Genomic DNA, 27,120 nt, shown 5'->3' on the forward strand with positions numbered 1-27,120 from the left:
TTATGTTATAAGGGTCTCATTTTGCTAAGTACCAATATTTATATGGTAGGAGTGTTTCAGAGAAGCTCACAGAGGGCTAGACTGTTCCGAGGGGCAATGGTCAGGGACCTCTCAAAGCAGAAGAGCTGGAGTCAGCTCCAATCTTGCTCAGACTGCTGGGATTAAGTATATAGGATTGTGGGAGATCTCCAGAGAGGTCTCAGGCAGAGGGTCTGGTTGTCCTAATAGGGGACCATGCTATACAGGGAGGGACATGACCTGGAGGGGTCTGGTGTCCGCCACTTCAAGTCTTTAGTTTTGGGAGGGCCCTTTCTGAGGCTGCCTAATGCCCTGTAGACACCAACCATTCCTGCGTAGTCCTCCCAGATGCTGAACTATCTGAAGGTAGGGACTAGATCTTAACTAGTTGTGACTGCAGCAGTGTGTAACATGATGACTTACCCAGACAATACTAACAGGTTACTAGCTGAATAAACCGGCCAGCCAGTGTAGGTCAATAAATATTGCTTCTGTGGTATAAACTAGTGCTTCTCCAACTTTGTGGTGCTTACAAATGGCCTGGAGATCTGGTAAAAATGCAGATTCTGATTCGGTAATTCTGGGGTGGGGCTCTGCATATCTACCAAGATTTCACACTCCACATGAGGGTATTAACTGAGGATTCCAACTGGGTGTGTTAATCCACTGAGGCTCAGTTGTCTGAATAAAGGTTTTACTTGGAAGCCTCACTTTGGGAGGCAATAATCTCAATCTGGTTATTCCTATTGCCCAGGCGGCCTGATAGGAATCACGCCTGGGCCTTAAGAGACAAGAAGCCTCCTGGGGCTGAGCTCTTTGTGAATATATGAATTCTCAATACACCTGGTTTTGTTTTCCCCTCTTAAGGAATCTGACAGGCAGTTAATAGCCCATGAAAAAGCCGTATCCAAACTGTACTTTGAAGGCATCAGAAAGTCCTGCTTTTGAATGATTTCCTTCCCATTGCAACTCCCAAATCCGGTCCAGCAAGAGGCCTGACGTTGAGTGGCTCCTCAAGCATTCAGATGTGTCTGAGCAAACACAAGAGGCAATCAAATTACCTGAACACCGGCCACTTCAGAGTGCTCACTTGAGATGACAGTTTCAGCTTCAAAAGAGGTATGCAAACCGGAATAATGAAATGTTCCATTTTATTAAGTTCCTGGCCAGAGGGAGGGATTGTATTAGAAGAGAGAAAAGGTGGAGAGTTTTAAGTTTGATTTCTGTGACGCTGATAAGCAGTAATTTTTGCAGAGGGGGGAAAAGGAATCCACTGCAATAAAACTATTTTCATAATACCATGGGAATGAGTTATTGCTCTGAGGAAGGCATGGCTCCTAATGGCCGCCCGAGCTTCCATCTCCATCTTTCATGGGTCAGTCCGACGTTTTTATGGTGCTGACACAAGAGAGAGCATTTATGTTGCTTCCATTCTCCATCTGTCAACAGTTAGGAGAGAGCGCCACTACCTTAGGTTCACTTTTGATCCGATTCCTGTGTCAGCTCCGCACGGGACTGCTGGGTACGCGTGGGAGCGGGGTGGCTCCAGAGGCCAGTTGCACCACGTTTTCAGACCATTAATGGTTAGAAGGACCGAGAGTAAATCGTTTTTGCATGAATCAGAGGAAAGTGCCATTTCCTCTCCTTTATGGTTCATCAGAACCTTGGTCACACTGCATTGGCTTTGCTTTCCCTGGGCCTCCCAGAACTTGGTCCAAGTTCCATTTCCAGAAAGTAGGACTCTGTCTCTCACTGGACCTCGAATATGACTGGTCCTGGAACAGAAACCCAGAGAGCTGGTTAAATGCACGAATGAGGAAAAAACACTTATTTTATGTGTGTGCCTACCAATGGTGTCCGTATGACTTGCACTGTAATACACTTACTTTTCCTATCACTTCAACCCTCGCAAAGTCTTTTGGAACCAAGAAAACTGTAGAGATGAAAAATCTTGGTATGAGGATGACTTGATGTAAGTGAATGGAAGAACTTTGACTCTTCCCATCCTCCTGATGAGTTCTATTGATTTTTGTTACAATTGGTCTTGGTGAACGATTATCAATGAGAAAATATAATTTCTTAAAGATAATTTCTGTTCTACATAGAATCACTTACAAAGAGGCCATATAAATAGCCCTAGGTCAGAGGTGGGTGAATTAACTCAAGGCCAAGTGTAGGTGCAAACTTTGTCAGGGATGTTTCTAAGAGGGCAGGGGTTTATGGGGCATCCAAGGGGGAGTTTTAGTTTGTTTGGTTGTACTCTAGTTTCTTAATTCCTGTTATTGTGTTTTATCTTTTTCCTCTTAAGAAGGCCAGATGAGACAGATCCAAGAGAACTTTGAGCTTTGTTAATTATCGTGGGTGTCTTCTGGGCTCAGAGTCCTGGATGGCTTAGCTGGGAGCTTCATCTATTATGGAAGGAAGCTTGGAAGGAGTGAGCTGGACTCTTTTTGTTTAACAGAGTAGTGGTGATGGATATAATTTATTTATCACTTTTATGTACCCTTGTCTGCTTTACTTACACTATTTCTAATCGTGACAACAATCTTGCAAAAGAGGTGTCTTACTCTTGTTTTTCAGATGGAGGCACTGAGGCTCAGAGAGGTTACATAACTTGCTCAGGATTTATGGCTGGTAGGTAATAACTGGGACTCTAACCCCATCCTGTGACCCTTCCCCCAAACTTATGATATTTCTACTGTGTTATATGATAAATCGCCTTAGTTTGCGAGGAATCAGCATCTAAACTTCCGCTTGCAAGGGGAAAAGATTTTCTGAAAGAAATAGCAGCAACTCAAGAACGTGTTAAGAATGCATGTCTCAGCATTTACTTGTCAGCATTTATTAGGCACCTATATTGTGTAGGTTCTGCTCCCGATTGTGTCAGAGGCATGAGGAACGGGTGAGGACTGGTTACCATTGTTTCTGGGACCCATGAACCCAGAAGTGACTTCTCCTTCCTATTAATATCTTGATACTTAACTATCTGAGCCACCCCATTAGCACGCGCTAACAGATTTTGTTAGTCACCTAAGCTTTGAGATCAGAGATGGCGTTTTCTTTATATTTTCCTGGGGTGAGATTCCTGGCATTGTACATGGCAGGTACTTGATGTATGTTTGATTGATCGACTGACTGTCACAGCATCTGCTTAGATCTGCTTATACTTTAAAAGGCAGCGTATTTTGAGAATGAGACAGGATAGATAGCTGCAAATGCATGCACTGAAACTTTGCAGAAAGCACCATCTGAGACAGCTGCAAAAAACAGTCCACAAGCCAGTGGAGAAAATTCCAGCATAAGAGAAAGGAGTCTGGGTACAAATGCAAACTGCACCTACAATGGATTGAAGCCTGATCGTGGAGCACAGCCCTATCTCTGACAGTGCCTGAGTGCCTCTCGGAGCTTCTTTCTCCTAAGGATCTCATTCGGCTTTAGTTTAGGATGGTAATAACTTAAACTCCAACACTGGGATGGCCATTGATCAATGAAATGAGCTGGCAGTTTCCAGACAGATTGGTGAAATGAAATACCTCAAATTGACCAGCCCGAGAACATTTTTCACAGCCTATCCATCCCTTCTGAGCTATTCAGAGAGCAAAGTAAAAGAAATTAGAACTTTGAAATTGCTGCTTGTCCAGTGGCAACCTCTCTGGGACACTGAACAAGTTGCAATTTATCTAGTTTTCCCACTCAGAGAATTGGCAACAGCAGTTGCACCAACCACACTTAATGAGTATAGACGTGTTAGATGCTGTTCTAAGTCTCTTGATCTCATTTAATTTTCACAACAAATGGGCAAGGCAGCAATGGTTATCCTTATTTTACATATGAGGAAACGAAGGCTCAGAGAGGGAAGTAAGTTACCGAAAGTCACACAGCTTAGGAGGTGGCAAAAGAAGGACTGGAACCCTAGGTCTATTAGATCCAAAGCCAGTGCTCTTAAACGTTATGTAAATTGCCTTTTCCCTTTTCCAACATCTCTTTTTTTTTTTTGGAGGAAGATTAGCCCTCAGCTAACTACTGCCAGTCCTCCTCTTTTTGCTGAGGAAGCCTGGCTCCGAGCCAACATCCGTGCCCATCTTCCTCTAGCTTATACGTGGGACGCCTACCACAGCATGGCTGTGTGGGACGCCTACCACAGCATGGCTGCCAAGCAATGCCATGTCCGCACCCGGGATCCGAACCAGCGAACCCCGGGCCGCCGAGAAGCGGAACGTGTGAACTTAACCGCTGCGCCACCGGGCCGGCCTCTCCAACATCTCTTCTTAAAGAGAAATGCTCCTTTTCAAAGAGGAATTTGAAGACGATGGGTTAGTTCCTGATCAATTAAGTGGTGAGTCCTTGTGATTTGGGAGCTAGGAAATATAAAAATAACTTTTTTGCTATTTCTCAATTTGGTAGCAATTTCAAATAAACTAACAGTTGGAAGTGTTTTGTAGAATTCCGTTCCTCTCTGAGGTCTGTTGTAGCAATGCCACTGGTAGGATTTAAATTCCTTCCAGAGGCTGGGCTGCCAAGGTTACCAGTCTGGATGGCCAGGAGAAGGGCAATAAAACAAGGAAGTCTGAAGGAGGAATGATGAGAATGGGAGGAGACAAAGACGAGTTCAATTCAACATATGTCAGTCACTTGAAGAACATCCAGGTGTAGATGTTGAGCTGGAGGATGGAAGAACATGACTGATGCTTTGAAGTGAAGTTGGGATGTGGCTAAATAAATATAAGGCTAGTTAAATGTGTCAGAATAAGTGAGCTCACTAAAGGCCCCAGTGTGGAGAGGGAAGGAGGAGATCAAGATAAGAATCTTGGGAGGAAAAGGAATGACCAAGGGAAAGTGAAGGTGCTCACAGCTGGGAGAGGAGGAGTTACGCAGGATAATTGTTAAAAGGGTCTACTGCATCCTTAGATGGTTAGAGCAGTGCCTCCCACAGGTGAACACGCGCACATGCTCGTGCGAACTCTGTCTCCCTCCTAGGTGTATGGTCCCCAGGAATGGGTATGCACGGGTACATACCCTTCTACATAGGAGAATATTCATGGTAGTGTTATTCTGAATAGCCACATGTACATCAGTTGTAGAATAGATAATAAATTGTAGCATATTCTTACAATTATAGTAGTACATAGAAATTAAAAAATGAACTGCCATGCACTCAACAACATGGATTAATCTCACAGACATAATGTCGAGTAAAAGATTTTTAAAAAAGAAGTGTTCATAGAGATAGTAAAAATTGAAGAGGATTGATTGAATTTCCTCTGTGGAAGAGAAATCTGGGATTCTGATCCTCCTGTATAGAGTATCTATACCAAGTCCATCCTCCCAGCTGCTGCTTTGGAGAAGGGTTTTTTTTTTTTTTTTTTAAGCCCTAATAGGGTGTAGAATTGGCCTCTTTCATTTAATTTGCAGTTCCTCTTGCTCTTCAACACAGTGGAGTGAGCACAAGTGTTGATGTTGCAGAAATGTAGACAGGTCCAGCGTGACCCTGGCTCTCTGGACTAGGCCTTCATGACTAGCACGTGCTCACCGATGCCTAGGCAGCCTTCTTGGTCACCTATTGAGATTTTGTGCTCCGTCTCTTTATTTCTTACTTCGACTTTCACGTTTAGCCCAAATCATTCTTTGTGGAAGACTCCAAATGAAATACCGAAATAACAGTTTCCCCATTAGAGGGTTTTTTGTTGTTGCTGAGTGTGAATTTCATGAATATGTTTGCCTTATAGGCCCCAAGGAGTAATGAGTACTAATTTAGGAATCCTTTTTGATGCGGTTTGTGTGTGAGTCATGTCTTTTAGAAATTAGCGTAAACATCTTTCTCTCTTCTCCTCACACCCTCGCTTTCTCTCTCTTTTTCAACGTCAGACGTCAGTGCTGCAGTCCTTTTCCTTTTGATTCTCACAAGGCAAAGACTCCACAGGGTTAATTAATGCCATCTATCATGTGACAAAGACTGAGCCCTCTGAGAGCATTAATTAAGTACACAGGAGGAACAAACCAGCGGTTTGAGAAGGGAGAAAAGAGAAGGCGCATCCTTCAGCTGGGGACGGAGGCAGTCGAGAGTCAGGGAATCTGTGAGGCAGAAGAAAGATTTTGAACATCTTCAAAGAGGAGCTGGTGGCGAAGTCTGGAGGCTGGGATGGATGGACTGTGCAGGATGGAGTTAGTAATCAGAGGCTGAAGTGAAGATCTAAGCATGGCGATGGCAGTCTATGAAAGAGTTGGAGAAAGGGCCAGAGCCCCCATCGGGTAGGCACGAAAGTTGAGGCAGCGTCCACCTGCCATCAAGACTTTGAAATAAAAGCCAAATTTCCCTCCACAAGTAAAAGCAGCTGAGTATTTTCAATCATCCACACATTTTGTGTTGGGGTGGGAGTGGGTAAAGCATGAGAGATTGAATTGTTTATTCTTCAATCTTTCATTGTAATTCAGTGGAATTAATTCAGTGGAAACATAGTCTTTAATAAACGATTATTATTTCACTTTTTATTGTGGAGATTTAAAAACATGTACAAAAGTGAAGAGAATATTATGATCCTCAAGGTGCCTATTACTCATTACCCAGTGCTAATAATTATCAATAGTTTGTCATTCTTGATACATACTCATTTTTGGAAGATGAGTTCAGGGGAATTTTAATTATTTTTTTGTATTAAAGAAGAGCTTGTGTTTACCTCTTAATCTCATTTGCTCTTTTAAATCAAAATAGCCACCAAATATCCAACATAGAGACATTGCAGGACTATTTTTCTTTTTTGGTAAGTACTAGTTGGCACAATTACGGGAGCAGGCAGAACGACCTGCTGAGGTTGGCATCTGTTGGCCCCTATTATGGACAAGACCTCAGCATCAGATGGTGGCCAGGCAGGATGGTACAGGATCCTGGTAGGTTTTGGTGCCTCAAGTCCCCTCCTGGACCTGCTGGATCCTTCTTCAGGCATCCTGGAGCTCAGAATCTCATTTCCTGTTTTATTAACGAAGTACCTTCAGAAAATGTTTTGCTGGACTTATTCACAATGAGAATGGATGGCTGATAATATTTCATGTCTGTTTCCTAGGGAGATCTTCATTTTAACTGAGAATAAGAAACTGGGTGAAATAAATCTATAATTGTGAAATCGTAGGTGTCAGGCAGCAGGTTAGGGAATTATTTCTTTGGGGTGCAGGGCCCGGACCCTCGAAATCATTTGGTGTAGGCTGCCACCTATTTCTACACACAAAGAGGCCCCAGAGTCTTGGTGATGTCTTGGACCCAGGTGGGCCAGCTCACTTTCAAAGCTCCCTGGGCAGAGCTCCCTCCTCTGAGGGCTGGTCAGCCTGTGCTGTGTCTTCAGGAGCCCTTTCCATGGGCAAGGTCAAGAGCTCTTGGCTGTGGTGACTACTGGGGTGTGATAGAGGAATGTGCAGCTGTTCACTTTATTTCTCTCGCTCCTGTTCTTTTCCTTGCAAGGGTTGTCCACCCTCTACTGCCTTCTGAAATGATTATTAATGGAATCCTCTTCACTTTTTCTGAACTCTTGGTTTTTCCTCTTAGTTCCAGATTATTTTAATTCTGCAGGCTCTTTTTCACGTCCTTTGCCTGCTGGCCCCTGATTTACAGTCCGGCCTTTCTCCTCCTCATGTCCTTCTTGTCTATTCCTATCATATTCTCTTTCTTACTCTCTCTCTTCTTTGAACTTGCACAGACTGGAGCAAATGAAAATATACTTTTCAAATTTTATTGGCCCAATTATTCTATTTTAAATGAAGCCACTGCAGCCATCACACTGATCTCTGAAGCTCAGGAAATCTGAGGACAAAAGAAAAATACTAGCTCCTCTCTTGCCTTCCTGGCCACTTACTTTGATATGATTTCATCTCAAAGAATATTATGGATTTAAACATGTCATAATTCACATTAAAATTTTTTCCCAATGAGAAAAAGGTAATTGCTAATATTTTTGAATGAATTAGTTCATCTTGTTTAGCATCTTCTGGGCGCACAGCATTATGCTGATCAGCTACACCTTTTGACTGGTATCTTTTCCAAAAGGCTGGTGTTCTATAATTCAACTATAAAATAAGAAAAAGAAGAATGAAAGTATTATGCAAGTATTAAGCCATGAAATTGTCATATGGTTTATTTTTAATGGCTTAGCTTGATTTTTGTCTTCTTCATAAAGATTTTTGCAGTCATCATTGCCGGAGGATCCATCCTTGAAATCGTCTATCCCTTTATCCATGTATCCATCCATCATCCATTCACCCATCCGTCCATATATTTATGCTTCCTTTCTTCCTTCTTTCTTTCTTTTCTCCCTCTCTCCCTCCCTCCCTCCCTCCCTTCCTTCCTTCCTCCCTTCCTTCCTTGCTTTCTTCCTTCCTCCTTTCCTTCCTCCCTTGCTTTCTTCCTTCCTTCCTCCCTCCCTTCCTTCCATTCACTCACCCACCGTCTCACCCATCCATTCACCTACCCACCCACCTAGTGCTTATTCTTTATAAGGTACTGTGAAAAGGTTGGTCATACAAAGAACAGCATAATCTCTGCCCTTAAAGGGTACACAATTTGGAGGGGAGAGAACCTATAATAATAATAGCAGCTAATTTTTATTGAGCTTTAACTACATGTCAGGCATTACAATAAGCATTTAAAAAACATTTTCTCATTTTATCCTCAGAGAAACTCCTGAAGTACCATTTTACAGAGGAGGAAAATGATTGCTGGGCTGGAAATATTGGACTTGAGGGCCTATTTGGCTTTAGGAAGTGCTTCTCTAAAGTCCGTCAACCTTAAATGCTCAGCCTCATGAAACTCCAAGTGTTTATGTATCTAATTCCTACAAACTTTCATTCTTGAAGAAGAGAACTGCTAAAATATAGGAGAGGTCTTGGGGGCCACACTGGATGTCCAGACACAGACTGCCCTCCTGTGGGGACATCTTCTGCAAAGAAGGATTAAGTGGGGACCCTGCTGCTCGTAGTCACACAGTGGATGAGCTCAAGAATGGAGGGAAACCTGACTCCTCGAGCCAGAGTGGGGAAGAAGGCTCTCCTCTGTCAATCTCTCATTGTTCTGAACTCTGTTATATTTTAATAATGTGAGCATATTTTTACACCCCAGTTTGAAGATTTCCTTGATTTATTATCTCTGAGAGGCAGTGATGAAAGTTATAAAGTAGTAGCAACTTTGGAAACACAGAGAAGTTAAGTAATTTGTCCAGGTTTGTAGGGCTAGGAAGAGCCAGAGTGGTACCGGAACCCAGTATCAAGATACCTGTCTCTTGCACTTAATTTGTTCCGCTTACTTGGTGCTCACTGGATATGAGCTTGCAGTACAAAGAGCAAATGCTTGGCACCAAACCAGTCTGGGCATGAACGTGCCCTCTGGCACTTGCTAATATCATCTGGGGCACATTAAGCTTCCATAGCCTCAGTATCCTCATTTGCAGAAGTAGGATAGACAGGTTGCTGTGAGGATTAAATGAGATATTGGCCACAGGGCACCAGTGTGGTACCTGGCACACAGGAGACCCTCCATAAATGTCTGTCCTCTAAATTCTGGTCTCTGCCCTCTACTGGATTTTGGTTCCCCAAGGGCATATGTCTGCTCATTGTGGGAACTCAGGAACTATCTGATGAATGAATAGGGCTTTGCAGAACCTTGTGGGACCAACCTTTGTCAGCTCTTAGATCACCAATTAACTCTCCACTTTCTCCTTAATTTCAGGAGTCATATAGACAGATTATAGAACATCGGCACCCCAAACTGCCTTATCATCATCGTCATCCTCATCCTCATCATCATCATTACTACCATCATCATCATCATCTTCAAGCCTTCAACAAAACCGATTCCCCGGTCACAGTCTTCAGGGGGTGGAACTTGATAATCTTTCCTCTTTCCCAGGGGATTCAGGATGTGCTCTGCCCTTTTGGGGAGCTACTAACCCCAGAGTGTTCCATTTTCCGCAATAGCCAAGCGCCCTGTATAGGGTTACCAGATAAAATACAGGATGCCTAGTTAAGTTTGAATCTTAAATAAGCAACAGATACTATTTTAGGATAAGTTTGTCTCAAATATCATACAGAACATACTTGTGCTAAAAAATTATTCATTGTTTATCTGAAATACAAATTTAAGTGGGTGTCCTGTATTTTTATTTGCTAGATCTGGCAACCCCAGTCCCACAACAACGCAGGCATGTGAGGAAAAGAGGCCAACATTTCATGTACTTTCTATTGCCCTCTGAGATGCACATAGCGCTCTTTTGGAATATTCTCCTCAAAAACATGTTGTTAACTGGGGTTGGCTGAGGCTCCTGAGATTTAATTTCTCCCACCACAGACATTATTTTGTGTAATCCACAAATGAAGGTAGATTTCAGTGTTGTGGTAGAAAAGATTTTTCTTTGAGAATTTCTGGCCCTTTAAGTTCCAGTTGGCCACCCTTTTGTCATCATACAGGGAACAACCTGAGGCAAAATAATGCTGCTCACAACTCATCTCGACTACTCACGACTCCTCTCCACGACTCACCAGCAGCCCTGTTTCCCTAAGTTTGTGTCACTGTGAATCCTCAGCCCTCTCTCCTCTTATTTCTTTTTATGATCTGCAAAAGGCTGAGAAGATGAAAAAATGTTCTGAGCTTAATCAAAAGCCTATCTAATAATAATAAGTCCTGCAGCGGGCTTGTAAAGAATGCAGATCAGACCCACTTAGCCATAATGGTTCTACAAAGTAATGAAGACTCAAGTGGTCCTTATTAGGTATCAAGCTGTGAATCAGAACTCATCTAACATCCTGATTGCTAAAGGAAATTGGTAATTGATGTGACAGAATGGCCATTATTACTATTATTATTACTTATTATTTTTTTTTAAATCCAGACATAGCGGCTAGGAGCCTGCCCCCAGCCTCCTTGGGGTATACCAGGTGTGCAGGGTGAGTGTTGCCCTTCCATTAAATCTTCAAATGGGAGCTCTAATAAATTTTGCATTGAAATAAGTAATGACCACATTTAACGACCAGTTTGTCTGAGTGTTAACAGCTTGTGAGCCAACAAACTGGTCATTAACAGGTGCTAACTTCTGCTTTCGGGTTTAAACAATCCATTCTCATCTCTCTCCTGTTTGTGTTGGGGGTTCATGCAAATTCCTGGCTGGTTTTTCATATCTCATGAGATAGGTGGCTCTTATTAATCAGTTAGATACCTCTCTGCTAATAGCTCCTCTTTCCTAGGATTGTTTCTTCTGTAGTCCATGGATGAATGAATTTTTTTGAATCCATTTTTTCTCCTGAAGGATGAACATACCCTGGCGTAGGTTGGTCCAGGAATAAATTAGGTGAAAAGTCCTGAAGAAAAATCTACCCTTGAAACATGCAATCTCCTACTCTGGAGAAGGAATGCAAATAGGTTGAAAATATCACAGGGCTAGAGGCAGACGTTTTTATTTGAAGAGTGTGTGATGGACCCGCTCTTAGTCCAGCGTGTGCCTATGACGGGGCCGGGCCCTCCTGAGAAATTCCTTCTCATAGTCTCCGTTGTTTTGGTTTCCTTGCTTTTGCTGGATTGTTAGCCAGTAAAAAGGATGCACTTTCCTCTTTCCACATACCCTTAGAAGAATGGGGTTGGGAGAGAGGCTTTGGGCCTTTGGTCCTATTAGCACCAATTTACTGCATTAGCTTCCTGTAGACAGAAGGGAAGTCAGAAAACAAGAAGTTCAAGTTCTGTCCAGTGGGAACCGTCTTCATCATCTTGTGTGCATGGAGGCTGCGCTGAATTATAGACTGTTCTCTCTAATGCAGTGCTTCTCAAGTGATTTGTGGCAAAGGGCCATTAAAAAAATTCTAATCCATTGCAGACCGACAATTTGTAAAATACAAAATCATGTGCTTGGGCATCCTGACGATGTCAAATTTCTGTACAACTTTCTAAACGCCTTCTCTTACTTTATCTGCTTATCCTTTCATCATAACAGATAGTGTGCAACCAGTATCGGTCCGTGGACCACACTTTGGGTAGCCCTGCTCTCGTGAGCTTCAGTATTTCCTTTTTACAGCTATGACGGTTGCTGGAGCAAGCTGTGGCTCAGCCACTCCTTGCAATGTTCATTTCCTCGGGACGCCTTTAGTTCGGGGGAGGGTAGGCAATGAATGACTAGATGGGTTTCTCAACAGGGGACATTTGTCTCAGCTCTTTATATTTTTAGCACAATCTTCTGTGATATTTGACCAATGTGAAGGAAGCAGCTTAGCTATCAAAGTGTTTTCCCTCTTGGGTGTTCTTCAGACCAGCGTGGCCAGAGCAATCGTCTTAATTAATCAAAGCCCAGGAGCAGAGATGAAGACATCTTGCTTGGCAGTAGAGTTTGTGTCTGGGGAGGAAAGGTAAGAATGCACTGGGTCTTCTTGCACGTGGAAGTGATTCATAAAATGGGGCCTTTATAAGGTTCTGTGTACTTTATAAATGTTAGAATTTTAAAACAATAATGTAGCTTGTAGCAATGATGGGAACAATCTATAAAATGGCATTTAAAGGCACACTGAAGTTTTTCTCTCAGATGCTATGAAGTTTAATTGCATTAGTAAGCTACAAGGTACTTTTTACCTCCTTGTTTATGGTTATTTAAAGTCTGCCGCAGGATCTGAAATGAAAATGCACTGTTCAAAATTGGGAGTGGGGTTCAACACTTTAATTTATATCTTTGAAGAGTCATTTACATATTAGTTACGTCATATTGAAAAGAAAAACTATTAAAATTAAAAGTGAATGTAGGAGCCGGCCCAGTGGTGCAGTGGTTAAGTGCGCACATTCCTCTTTGGTGGGCCAGGGTTTGCCGGTTCGGATCCCGGGTGCGGACATGGCACCGCTTGGCAAGCTTGGCAAGCTTTCTGCAGGTAGAAAGTAGAGGAAGATGGGCACAGATGTTAGCTCAGGGCCAGTCTTCCTCAGCAAAAAGAGGAGGATTGGCAGCAGATGTTAGCTCAGGGCTTAATCTTCCTCAAAAAAAAAAAGTGAACGTATATTTTATGAAGACTTGATATTGCTTAATGGCCAGCAACAATCATGTGAATATCAACTTTAATTTATATCAGGGGTTTGTTGAATTTGAACTGAAATTCTCTGTGTCCTAATTCTACACGGAAACTCTTAGAGTTCCTTTGTCTCCTTGCTTGTTTTCTTCTCATTAATATACTGGAGGCCTCAAGAGTTTCTCTCTTCAACTAACATTTATGGAGCACTCACTATTGTGAGGCAAGGTGCTGGCCACAGAGAAACCAAAAGGAAAGGAGAAATGTGTCCTCTCCTTCCTGTGCTTGCCATGGAGTAGAAAGATGAGACGGGCACACAGGTAGTCTGACATCCAGGAGAGGCACAGCTTTGTACCATGGGCATGCAGATGAGAACATAATCACTTTTGGGCAGTGGCTTACAGTGAAGGCGGATACCTGGGGAGAGGGGGGATGATATTCTAGGCAAAGGTCACCTACTTTTTCTACAAAGGGCCAGAGAGTAAGGACTTTAGGCTACGTGCACTAGTGGCCCTGGTTGCAACTATTCAATGCTGTGGTTGTGACATGCCTGTGTTCCAATAACATTTTTATTTACCTAAACAAGTGGTGAGCCAGATTTAGCCTGTGGGCTATAGTTGTAGGCCTTGAAGGGAGGGTGGGAATTGAACAGGTTGAATGTAGAATTGGAACTCTTTGTGTGTGCGCGTGCGTGTGTGTGTGTGTAAGGGGTATGTGTGCATAGGTGATGGAGGCAGACATTGTTAAGAGTAATTATGAAGGACGAATGGCCCAGGTATGATAGGGCAGAAGGTATTTTTAAGGAGATAAAGTAAAGAAGAACCTGGAAACAAATGTGGATCCATTCTAAGGAAATTTGGATGCTGACCTGAGTAGTCTGAACTTTGACTTGAGGGTAATGGAAAAAAATCACTGTCTTGATGAGGGAAGCCAGGCTATGTGGCAGTAAAAACAGTACAAAACAAACAAAAACTATTCTGAGTCTTTTCATATAATGGCTTACTTCTAGCACACATGAAATTTGAATGTGGTTGAGGCCATTCTCCCCAATGATAGCCGGTCATCCTCCATATGGTGATTCAGTGACCAAGACACTTCCATCTTGTGACTCTGCCATTTTGACACTTGGCTTCCTGAGCCACACAACAGGGGAAATAGAGCTTAGAAAACGCACACTTGCTTCTCAATGCCTTGTTCCAGAAGTGACACCTTCTCTTTCATTCATAGTGCAATGGCCAGAACTCATTGCATGGTTCTATGCAGCAACAAAAGGCCTGAGAAGCAAACCAGAACAGGTAAGCACTAGAAGTCACTACCACATTGTCTGCAGGCATAATGAAGCCACTATGGTATAGGAGGAGGGTGGCAGAGAAGTAACATGATCATAGTGTTCCCTTTGGAAGAATAATCTAGAGGATGGCCTAGAGTCGGGAGAGGCAGGAGGCCAGTCAGGGAGTTACTATACTCAAGAGTCAATAAAGGACTGAGGTAAGGTGGTGGCAACGGCAATGGGAAGGAAATGAAAAATGCGAGGGAATTCAGGGTTAGTTGGGCATGAGGACAAAGAAAAGACTGGTGTAAAAGGTATTTCCTTGGATTATATCTCAGGAACATTGTCAGAGAAGTCAGAAAGAAGGGTTGAGTCCTAGAAGAAGACAAGCAATTCAGTTTTGGGGGCATATTGATTTTGGAGTGCTGGGTGGACATTGCAGTAGAACCTTCTGACAGAGTTGGAAATTGGGATTGAGAGACTCTAGATGTGATAATTGATGCTGTAAGGGTAGACGAGATCATTAAGTGACAAAAATAAAGAAGAGATGGGGGTGCCAGCCCTGTGGCTGAGTGGTTAAAGTTCTGTGTGTTCTGCTTTGGTGGCCTGGGTTCACGGGTTCAGATCCCAGGCGTGGACCCACTCCACTCATCAGCCATGCTGTGGAGGCGTCCCCCATACAAAATAGAGGAAGATTGGCACAGATGTTAGCTCAGGGACAGTCTTCCTCACCAAAAAAAAGAGGGAGATGGGGGCAGCTGGTGGGGGAATGAGGACGAGGCAGGGAGAAAAGGGGCTAAGAGAAGAATGGCAAGACAGGGATGCTCTCCTTTCACAAAACCAAGGCAAGAAAGTTTCAGAAGGGAGCATGTTCAACACTGTCAAAAGCTGCAGAAGGATGAAAAGGCATGTTGTAACAGACACTGCTGATGTACTGCTAGTTTCCCTTGGGTCTCCTTTAGCGTTTCTGGGTGTTCCTTGTCCAGCGTTGATGTACTTTTGGCTCCAACTGCCTACAGCTGTGACTCTCCTTTCTTTTTGTTTTTTGCTTGAGGAAGATTAGCCTTGGGCTAACATCTGTGCCAATCTTTCTCTACTTTGTATGCGGGTTGCCGCCATAGTGTGGCTGATGAGTGGTGTAGGTCTGTGCCCAGGATCTGAACCTGTGAACCCAGTCTGCCGAAATGAAATGCACTGAACTCAACCATGGTGCCATGGGGCCGGCCCCCAGCTCTGACTCTTTTTGTGAAGACTGCCTTTGGGCTACTGGGGTGACTTTGCTGGCACACTCAGAGAGAGGAAGTGCCTGGGATTTCCCTTCCCCTACCTCCCATCCTGAGTTCTTAGCCCATGGCTGCCAGTTGAGGAGTATGAAAGCCCAGCTCCCATGTCTTAGGTCGGGACAACTCTGAGGTGTAATTTATACTCCAGAGCTTCCATGTGGGACTTTGCTTGGTTTCTTCCCCTGCCTCCCCCACTCCCTTACCTGTTTCTCCAGGAGCACTGCCTTACTAGACCACTTGTCTATGAATCCTCTTCACAGGGTCCTCTTCTAGGGAACTGGATCTGTGATAGTGTGGTCTTGGGAGAACAGTCCTGATGATGAAGCAACACTAATAAATCTTGAGAGGTTAGAGTGCTGATCCCAGGTTGTAAAGTGTTGAGGAGTGACTGGATAAGGAGCTGGCTGGAGACATCAGAAGAGAATATTTGATGGAGGAGTTTGATGGTGAAAAGTTCAAGAGAGTGACAGAGTACTATAGTCAAATAAGGCTGCTTGTTTGGTTTTTAGACTAGAAGAAATCTGAGCATATGGATAGTCAGAGGGGATGAAATAAATGAGAGGCGGAGATGGAAAATACTAGAGCAAATGAGATGGGAGGTTGAGGTAGAAATAACCATGGAGGAGGCGGTAAAGTACGTCTCCAGAGCGTAGGTAGGGGATGGGCATTACAAAGGAGGCGGCGTGGTGTGTCCTTTGACATAGACATGGGAGCAGAAACAAGACAACATGAGGTAGAGAGTAACAACATGAGCCATGAGGATGGTAGGAGCGAGGCTGGGAAGGACTTAGAGATGCTGGAGTGTAACGCCTTCATTTTGCAGATTATAAAAAGGTTCAGAGAGCTGAAGTCACTCAGCATGCAAGGAGCAGAGCTGAGACCAGAAGCAGGTCCCTTCATGACTCCTATACTGTCGTTGCTATCCTTAGTGGCCAGATTACCTGCAGAGAGAAAGCCACCTAAGATGGAGGACTTTGGACGGTGGAGGGGATGCTGATGAATACCCTCCTTCCCAACGACTCCTGGGTCAGCAACAGAACAAGGCAGAGTCTTAGTCTCTCCTGGAACAGGTCCTCCTGAGTGCCACAGAACACGCTCAACGTGACAGCCTCAACAAAATGAGTTGTTGCGTGGAAAAGCATCTTTCAGCCCAGAAAAACCATGGATTTGGGAGGAAATACTCTGAGGAGAAAGAACTGGGTCCTGGTTCCCAGGACAGTTTTCAAGTTGCTTTGAAAGGGTGTGATGGTTTTAATGCCCTTAATAGGGGCGTAAGCACCATGTAAAGAAGTTCATCAGCAAAGAGAAGCCTAGCAAGTTTCCTGGCTCTGGAAGGGGTGGAGGTCAAGACAGCAAAGAGGTGGAAGGGGTCTTAGGAGTTTTTTGTAAGGGTCTGGAATTTAACTTAAGTCATTAGCTATTGGGCATTAAAAAGGGGCTTTATTTTTGCAACAGGATTTATGGCCTTTTATATGTTTATTTTTCCTTCACTATTAGACATCCAAGGAAGAAAGAACACAAGGGTCAGAGACTCCCTCTGTCCAGCAATAGGCCACATCTCCCCAGGTTCCCAAGCTCAAGGTGTTCGCTAGAATATAGTGATGGGAGAAGGGCATACTTTCACTGACCTGGACCAACAGTTGGCCTCCCATCTCATCTAAGAGTCAGCCCTCCTACCCTCATTCTCACCCCATTCAAGTTGGCCCCACCCCGTCCACTCAGGTTCATTGTCATTCACTGACTCTCTTGCTCACATTTTCATGTCATTCACTGTGTGCCAGGCCCTCTGCTTGGTTTATGAGAAATATAAAGTAGAATCAACTACAGTAGTCGCCCTCAAAGAGTTTACCTGGGGAGCCTTTTTATATCCCTAAGGAGTTAAAAAAAATTGCTTTAACTAAATCAATTCAAGGCAGTTTTAAGAGTGATCAGTGGATTGTTAGTCACTTAAACTACAAGTTTAAGGATTCAGAGGGAGAGATCCCTGAACTGGTCTGGCTGTTCTGTGATGGTTTCTTATTGGAAGCGGGAGGACTGACAAGCCTTCAAGGTTGGGCAGAATTTGGATGCCGAGAGCGAGAAGAGTCTAGGGGGGCATTTGCCTTCATGCACACTTAGGTATGTAAATCTGTGATGTATGTTTAAGCAGATGCAGTGCAGAAAGGGGACATCGATCTGTTTTTATTCCTAAGGCAAATGAACTTGTGTGGACAGCACAGGGGCTCATTAACTGCTTGGTGAATTGGAAGGCAGTTTCTGAGAGATTGGAATGCTGAGCATGGCAGCCCTGAAAGATCACGCGGTCAATATTGAGTGAGGGACTCTGAGTTGCAAAGATTCTACTAAGGAGATGTTATGGGAGACACAGGGTAAAAGAAGATGCTGTCGGTGCTCTTGAGAACCATGCAGTCAGTGACGGGAGATGGACACAAGCACACGAGCAGAAATTTAACAGTTTAAGGCTTTTAAATGATCAACATAAATAAGTGGTTCTCCAAAATTACTAGAAGAATTTGAGTAGATAGTAGTGGGGTGAAAGGGGAGAAGTGTTGATTATACTTAGCATGACTTTTTAAAAGAACTCAAACCCTTGGCATTTTGGGAGAAATGTTAAAAGAAGCAATGATAATAAAGATGTATGAAGGGAACACATGATTGCTCTCAGGAGACTTGATACTGAATCTGAACACCTTTGTTCTTTCATTTTATATCAACATTTTGCTTTCATCTAGTGTCATGGTGGGGCAGATAAACATGGAGAAGTAACTCCTACAATTACCTCCTAAACCCGTGTTGAAGCATTAATTTTCTCTCCTGTCTCGCTGTTTTTATGTCACAGCCAGAACTGCTAAGGTGTCACCATAAACTGTTGTTTTGAGTTTTACCTCTTTCCTTAGCATGTGGTCGCTCACCTATGGAGGCGCTAATGAGCAATGGAATGGCAGGGGTACACCACGCGGGGTGGGGAAATGGAGGAGCGAGGTGAGGGATCGTGGTAAATTTGAAGGCTTGAACTTGCATTTCCAAAATGAACGTGTCCATCCATTGACAGGAAGACATTCATTAATTGATGGATGGATCTTTAATCTCCCACTTTAGGGATCGTCCCTGCTTGGCCTCAGACTTAGTTCTTTCTTGACCATAATCTGGGTGTGGATGAAAGTCCTTCTACAGTTGGAAAGAAAATTTCGCAGAATAACTCAGAGGTAACACAGCCGGAAAGCAAAGAGTTGACTGTACCATACTTAATTGACAGTGGAGGGGTAACCTCAGGTTACGTGCCTTTCGACTCAAGTTCCATATTAGCTGTTTGCTTGGAAGGAGCAGATGTTTTGGCTCTGGTGGTCACTGCTCACCTCTGTCTGGGAGGTGCATCAATCACTTTAATTATAATGGAACGTGGGGCCAGGAACTGAAGGAGAAAAATCAACCCAATCCCAAGAACAATCTTTCTTGATGAATTCTCCCCTAAATCGAAACAATTCACTGGGTCTCCCAGCTGGGGTTCATATGCTTTTGATTACTGTGGGCTATTTAGCTCTACAAAATGACAGGCTGCTTAATGGACTTTTAATGGTTATAGGTTTCTCTCTCTTTTTTTAATGAGCTTCACCAGTTTGTTACTAATGCCCTGTAGAAATCTGGCGAGGGGCCAGACTTGATGTTACACGTTTCTGGTTTCCAGGCGGCATACAAGCAACCATCGTAGCCAGTGGGGAAGTATGTTGCCCATCGTGGGGTAATGCCATTAGGGCATGGAGAGCAGGAAAGCTAATTGGGTGCCCTGTAGTCCTAATAATTATGTCATCTTAGAGAAGGTGGTTGCACTTTGTTGCTGAAGCTACGCTGAAGGCTTCAAAGGTCATGGGATTCCAGGTGGCAGGAGAGTCTGCAATGCTGGGAGTGGCTTTGCCTTCCTCTGAGTTCTGTAGTGTTGGTACAAGGTGCCCATCAGAGACTCGGTTGCATCCTGTCCACCAAAGGGCCTGAGAACATCTCAAGACCAGGGCTAGGTTTTATTCAATCATGTCTGTATCCACAGCGCCTGCTGCCAGATCGGGCCCACAGTAGGTATTCAGTTCACGTCTGTTGAATGAGAGGCCACAAGCAGTTAGGAAGAGTGATGGAGAAGAGCTTGTACTGAAGGGACTCCCTCTTGAGGTCTCTGGAAGAAAGCGTGAGATCTGAGGCAAGAGAAGAGTGAGAAATGAGGAAGACGGAGGCGTCCTGAGTCACTGATAACTATAACTCCCACATCTTGTCGTGCACCAATCATTGTGCCAAACGCTTCATATATATCACTTCCTGTTGGTCCTTCCAGCAATGCTGAGTGGTAGGCAGTGTTTCACAGCCAGCTTTGGGGGGAAGATGCCCAGGTTTGCAGCATTTACTTATTTCTGTGCTAAATACTCCCACCACAGCCTGTTTCAAACTACCAGTGTGATGTCAGGCTGCTGGTAAAATTCCAGAAAGTGTAGCAATTGGCTCTTGTGAGCTGGTGTGAGCACACCACCAGAGGTAGGTATCCTCCCATTTCACAGATGCAGAGGATGAGGCTAAAGAAGGAAATAACAGGCCAAGGTCGTGGAGGAAGTCAGGGGCAGAATCCAGGCCCAGAATGTCTCCAAAGACTATGTGCTTGGCCACTGCACCACACTATTTTCTGAAACTTGCCTCCTACACTCTCGGAGTAGCGCAAAACTAGGAAGTCGGCAATGAGGTCCCAGCTCATCTCCCACTCACTCTGGTTTCCTGGGGCTGCTCCTGTAGGTCTGTATGCTATTCGCTGTAGAACTTCTTTGGAGGTGTCCTGCTTCCTGCCACCCCTCCTCACTTACCCTGCAATCACCTCACTTACTCCACGGAGGTTTTGCTTCTTAACTTACAGCAATACAGGCTCCGGTCCTATTGTGAGGTATTTATTGTGGTACACCTCCTCATTTAATAGACAAGCAAATTGGGGGCCGGAGAGATTCAATAATTTACTCAAATCTACACAGCCTGTCAGTGACAGTGCTGGAAATAAAATCGAGATCTGATTTCTCATCCAAGGCACTTCCCTTGAAATGACAGGGCCTTCCATCTCTTAAGAATAATAAACGGGACTTGGAGTTTAAAAAAAGTAGATGGGGGTGGATTTTCCTGCCCCGTTGCTGATGATCTTACTCACTGCTGGCTCCCATTTTGAAAGATTCAACTTGACTTCCCTTGATTCAGGGGCAATGAGCCGAGAATTCAAGGACAGGCACCAGGCACACGTTGTGAAGCGAATGCAGCAGACATGAAAGACATTCTTTGGGAGCTTTAGTGGCTGGGGAGGTGGGGGAGGGAGAAGAGGTGGGGGCTCCTTGCTGAAATACCCTCATGTTTCGCAGTCCCGAGATACTCCTAAATCACGCCCAGGTCATATGGTGCCTATACTTGTCTCTTGGCCCAGGGTGAAAACAGTTCACGTTGTAAAATTAACTTTCCACATTTGGCTGGCCCACGCGGGCCAGCTTTCTTTCAAAGCGAGTTTGCGAATGAATGAATGAATGTGTTGACTGGGTTACTGTTCTTAGGGGAGCCTTCTTTGCATCGGACTTGGAGAAGGATTAAAGCTGGTTTTGAAAAGTGTTGGTGCTCTCCCAAACACAGCATGCTGATAGAATTCTGGTCGCACTTTTATTTGCTATGGAACAAAATGCTCTAGTTTCATGGAAGAAATAGCCCAGCAGATGGTGTTTGGTGGATGGCATGAATGTAGCCTTGTAAATAAGCATTCAAAATAGACCAGCTTTCCCCCAAATTTACCATCTGCCCCTTACCCCATGAGGTCCACAGGTGGTAAAAGAAAGGAAATTGATGCTTTTAGTTGTTGTTGTTACTATTTTAGTATCCTCAAATTATGGAAATTCCCTAAGTTACGGCATTCTTAAATTTCGTTATAAAAAATTGAGAGAGTGATGCCTCCAATTTAACAGATTTTTCAGGGTTTAATCTGGTTTAAGAATAATCGTCTAGACGGCATTGTCCTGCTCGTCTTCTTTTTTGGGGGGTGGCTTCTGATGTGGTTCTTTCTGCAGCTCTCACGGCGGAGGGTCTTCTGCTTTCTACCCTGGCTCTGGGCACTGTGGCTTCCAATCTCCAGAAAACATGATAATCGGATGTGTATAGGATCTGGAATCGTACGTATCTGGGTTTGAACTTTTGTCCAGCCGTGGAGCAATGGACAGTTAGCCTAAATCTCAGTTTTCTCATCTGTAAAATGAGAAAACGAATGGGGTTAATGAAAGTCCTGGAGGAGGTTGTTAAGATTAAATGAGAAAAGCCACCTGAAGCACTCAGGACTGTGTAGGCAATGCTCAGAAAGTGTTCATTGTTATCATTTATATCATCATTGTTGTCATCAATATCGCCATCATCATTATCACCATCACCATCACCTCCAACTACGATACTCAGCTATTTAACTGGGGGGTAAAAGAGAGTTCTGGATATTGGTGATTTACTTTGGCGGGGGGATGAAGGGTGGTAGAACTCATCAGGCTAACTGCTCCCACTCTTTTTTTCCCCCAGAAGGAGATTTCCATAGGCCACCAGCCAGAACATGACTTGGAGGATGGAATGCTCTGTGAGGCTTTTGGTGGGTTGTGTTGCCTATTGAGGCAGGGAAGATTTAAGTCAAGATTTTCTCACATTGTAAATGGTGGATGAGTCAATGGGATGGACTGATAATTGGCATTAGGAATCTAAGGTCAGAATTTTTTAAAGATAGGACTCTATTTTTAACACTTGGGCTGTGGGAATTCTAGATGTTTGATTCTCCCTCATTTGTGGAGGAATAGAAAGATTGGGTTTAACTTATAAAATTAGTTTGCTCAGATCTAGGGTAAGAATTGACGGGGGCTGGATTTAGAAGACCCTAACTTTTTAAATTTTTGTTGCAGTTTCAGGGATGGCAGAGACTTAGGAAGAAAGGGCTTAGGTAGAAGTAAGAACCCAAGAGGGAAGCCTCTGGAGCGTATCTTTGTAGAGCGTCTCACTGGGGTGTAGTTTTTTCTGTTTTTAGTGACTGTGCTTACACTGAGAGGATGGGGTGCAGCTTATTGAGAAGAGGAAGATGTTCTAAGTGAGACTTAACAGCTCTTCAAAAGGGACCAAGTGTGGGGCTGGCCTGGTGGCGTAGGGGTTAAGTTCACACACTTGGCTTTAGCGGCCTGGGATTTGCAGGCCTGGATCCCAGGCATGGACCTACACACTGCTCATCAAGCCATGCTGTGGTGGCGTCCCACATACAAAATAGAGGAAGACTGGCACAGATGTTAGCTCAGGGACAATATTCCTCAGGCAAAAAACAAAGGACCAAGGGAGATTTAACCCATAATATCTTCCCTTTCTAGCATTTACCTGGTTCTTTTCTCAGAAACTTCCAAGTGGCAGTTGGAATCACGGAGTTGTAGTGAGAAAAGGTTCCCATCTCCTTATGTTGCAGATAAGGCAACTCCAACAAAAGGAGGTTAAATTTTGATTACCACCCTACCACCCTCAAGATCCAGAGACCAAAGGTAGAGAGTGTCCTTGTATTCTTGGTATAAAAACATCAGGATCATCCCGTTTTTTCAGCCCTCTCTTATGCTAACAGTAGATGTTTCTGAACTCATTGCATGCTGGTTAGTACATCGTTATCTTTAAGAAACTTTAATTGAATGTCTAGCCTAGTGTGTACAAAGTTCATGATGAATAAGACATAGCCTTTCCCTTTACAAGCCTTAAGATCTTCAAGAAATAGCATCAGCATTCAATTAAGTAAAGCCGTTTCAAGTTTATAAACGTTCTGCCAGAGAAGTTTAATTGAGAGTCCCAGCCTGGGGGCCAGGGTGGGGTTTTAGTGCCGGCTTTCTGCCTCTTCACCAACTGTGACAACTTGAGTAAGTCACTTGGTATTTTTGAGGCTCTCTCCCATCAAATTTCAAACACTGATAATATCTGGCCCTCCTGCTTCTGAATTTTGAGACACAAATGAGATCACAGGTTTGCCTATAAACTGTGAAGTATAGTAGAAATGGAAAGGATCCCCCTCAGTGGGACTGCACCCACAGAGTGAAGAGTTGAAGGAATTTATCATTCTACTTATTGTCATCACCATCATCATAATCTTTGTTATTATCATCAAGGAGTTTTCATTAGATACCTCTTGGTATTTAGCATTTTCTTGCTCTCCAGCACCTGCAAACCAAAGAGCCACTTTCACTCAACATGTCCAGGTAATTGTGACAAATCAGGGTTTGCATCATCTGGTTGGATGTTGCAGTGGTCCATGTCACCTTTTGTATTTGTACACAGCAACTCGTGTGGTAGTTTGCTTTTTCTCTTATCCACACTATGTTCAACATAGTGAGACAGTCGAATTATAACTAATGATAGGGCTTAATGTTTTTTCTCTATCAAATCCACAGATGTAGTGTTGACTGTTGTGATGTAGACAGTGACGTGGTCTAGGAACAATGTCCTTCACATTAAGGAATTTTATGGAGAGCCGGCACAAGTTGCAGATAATCTTAAGAAACAATTCCTGGGTCCAGCAGAAGGCAGATGTCATTAGAATATACTATGGCCCAGTGGTTATGATGCTTATTGTTACCAAGGCTGAAATAAACATTCCAGGCTGGACCTACCTCTTCTTTAGAGATGTTTTTGCTTGCTTCTGAAGCAACCTGAGGATCAGGTAGTTTCCTACTTGATATTCATTTTATTCTCCCTTGTTCTTTTACAACAGAAATTGGATTTTATTTGAGTGACCATGTGCTCAGCCTCCCTTGTAGCTAGAAGTTAGCAATTAGATTAAGAAGTTGTTAGGTGGGATTTCCAGGAAAGTTGCTTGAGAACGGAACAATAGCTGACGTGTACCTCCTTTTGTCCATGCCTAGATATGGATGTGACTACTGGAAACTATCTAACTGCTATCTCAGACCACGAGGCAACCTAGAGGATGGAAACCACGTGCTGAAGGTGATGGAACATAATGTTTGCAGGAGCCTGACACCATGGCCCTGCCATGAAATCCTGGACTGCCTTGCTCCAGACTGCTTTCACGTGAGGAGGAAACAAACTTATTTAATCACTCTTATTTCCAGACACTGCTACTAGCAGTCAAATGTAGTTCCTGGCTGATACAGATGGCTTCTCCCCAATGAGTAGTGCCCTTGTTTCTTTGCAGCTACCTCCTGGAAACACTGTCTGTTGGTCCATGCTGATTCACAAGCCCCTACAAGAGCAAAGTTGGATTCAGCTTCTGCTAATGAGCGGAGGATTTGCTTGTGAATACAATGCTGGGATTATAAGGTTTTGGCAGCCATGCCAGAATAATAAGGTCAGATGGAAAATCATACCAGCAAATATCTTCAGTGAATATCCTGTCCCAGTCCAGTGCCCTCCAAATACCATAGCCCAGATCCACAGCTCATGTGGTAGGATTGTAGCCTCTCTTCCTCAGAGCCATCATGTCTGTCTGTGGGGAAAATGATGAGGGTCTTGGGTACCACTCCAAATTTTTCTCTGTATAGCTATTCAGCAGGAGCCCATATTTCTTCTGACTTGTAACTGAAATCCTTGTTTGTTTGAGTTTCTTTTCCCCAGCAATTTCATCTGTAATCTCAAAGATGGTAGCTGCAATTTGCTTTGCTAATCTCATCCACCTTTGGCATGACATGTGCTGCACTGGAAGAGGCTAAGAGGACATGTGGATGCTTCCTCAGCTCATTCTGTCTCTGTTTTTTGGGAGCATCCTCTTGACCATTCACTGTGGGCCCTGTAGTGCTGCATCCATCTTTGACACGATTTTAAGGCTAAATTTCAGGGAAAGAGTTCAGAAAGATTTCCATAAAACTTCAGTTTCTTTCTCATCACAGAGATAGTCAATCTTTCAGTGATATCTTGGCACATTCCTGGGACTGAAAAAAAAAAAAGAAAAACAACAACACCAGGGCAAATCTAAGGCAGCAGACCCGGGAAAGCTGAATGTTCTCTGCTGGTCTTCCTCTTACTGACGGGTTTGGTGATCATGGGCCAGATCTGAGTGTGTTTATCAAAGGCAGCTGCTGGCATCATTTAAATCTAATTCATAAATTAAGGTGACAAGATTGCCCACTGTACGTGACTTTTGAGGAGTTTGTATAAACATTGTGGTAAGTTTGCTGGTCCAACCATATTCGGGGTCACATATTTCTCGCATAATCCCATATACCTCACATACCCCCAATATTGCTTACAAGGATTGATTAGATGGGTGAGGTTGCCAGTTATGGGGGGGATTAAGCAAATATCTGCTAATGATTTGAAAACAATTTTGCAAGACTGTTATGGTGGAAGGAATTTCTTTCCCTTGGAATAACTTGTAGTTAAAGACACACAGGGTATGGCCAGGGGAGGAGGAAGTTTGTGGCGAAAATATGTCCTTACTTTTGAAACTTTTTCTCAGCATATATGAACTTAACCCAAACTAAAGACTTTACTTCTGTTTTGCTGTGACTTTAACTATAACAAACCAAAAATCATAGCAGTCTCTAATAGTATTTTTTCAACTTAATCTTCTTTTCAGGAGATTTAGGTCTAAAAATTGAATAAATACACTTAAGAAAAAATTCAACTCACCTGGTACAAATCGCTAATACTATAGAGTCAAAAATTTATTACTATTATTTTTTACAAGCCTTATGTTATTCTATAATATAACACTGTCCAATAGAAATATGATGCGATGTGTATGTAATTTTAAATTTCCTAGTAGCCACATTAAAAATGTTAAAAGAAATAGGTGAAAGTAACTTTAAATATATCTTATTTAACCCCATATGTCCCAAGTATTATCATTTCAGCATGTGATCAGTGTGAAAAATTAACAAGATATTTTACATTCTTTCCCAGCATATCTCAGTTTGGGCTAGCCATATTTTAAGTCATCAGTAGTGCAAGTGGCTGGTGGTCAAAGTATTGGTCGAAACAAGTCTAGAGGATAAGGGTTGTATCCGATTTACAGAGTTCCCTTCCCAGCTAACAAACCAGTGCTAAAAGAACTGATTTTTGATAATGAGCTTTTCATCCTCAGACGTTCATAGTTCTGCTTTGAGTGCTAATGTCTCACAAGACCTCCTGGGAGTAGAGCTGGTCAACTTACAAGAGGAAGTCCCCCAAAACTGCAGGAGAACCAGACTTTTTGAATAGAAGGGAAAATGTCCCTAGATTAGGCAGACCATGGGTTCCACGTTTTATGGAAGTTTACCCCCTTACAAACAGGAAGGTTCAAGGCATCTATTTTTTTTTTTTTTTACCTGTAGGGGGAGCTCTTGTCACTTCACTCTGTACAAATTCCAAATCTGGTTCTCAGAGGCGGGCAGCTTGGAGTTCTTTCACCTGGGTCTGTGGAGAGTTTGTTTTTGGCTCCAAACCAGCAGTGCTTTCGCAATCTCCACACGTTACGGCTGCTGAAATGCTAGGACACCAGCCGGGTGGCGGCTTGAGTCTTGTGATTCCCAGGCAGTCCGGCGAAATGATAAACAA

General features: G+C 43.5%; 1 long non-coding RNA gene across 1 annotated transcript; it reads left to right on the forward strand.

Annotated features, from left to right (window-relative positions):
* The first annotated feature begins 891 nt into the window (after positions 1 to 891).
* On the forward strand, positions 892 to 26,413 carry LOC138917844 (uncharacterized). The gene is made up of 8 exons (XR_011426404.1): positions 892 to 1,137; positions 2,599 to 2,652; positions 4,111 to 4,354; positions 9,725 to 10,938; positions 12,287 to 12,384; positions 14,257 to 14,324; positions 22,141 to 22,207; positions 24,492 to 26,413. It is a non-coding gene; the product is annotated as an uncharacterized lncRNA (long non-coding RNA).
* Positions 26,414 to 27,120: the final 707 nt, after the last annotated feature.

The sequence above is a fragment of the Equus caballus genome, chromosome 15 (genome assembly GCF_041296265.1).
Source record: "Equus caballus isolate H_3958 breed thoroughbred chromosome 15, TB-T2T, whole genome shotgun sequence".
NCBI classification, from domain to species: Eukaryota; Metazoa; Chordata; class Mammalia; order Perissodactyla; family Equidae; genus Equus; species Equus caballus.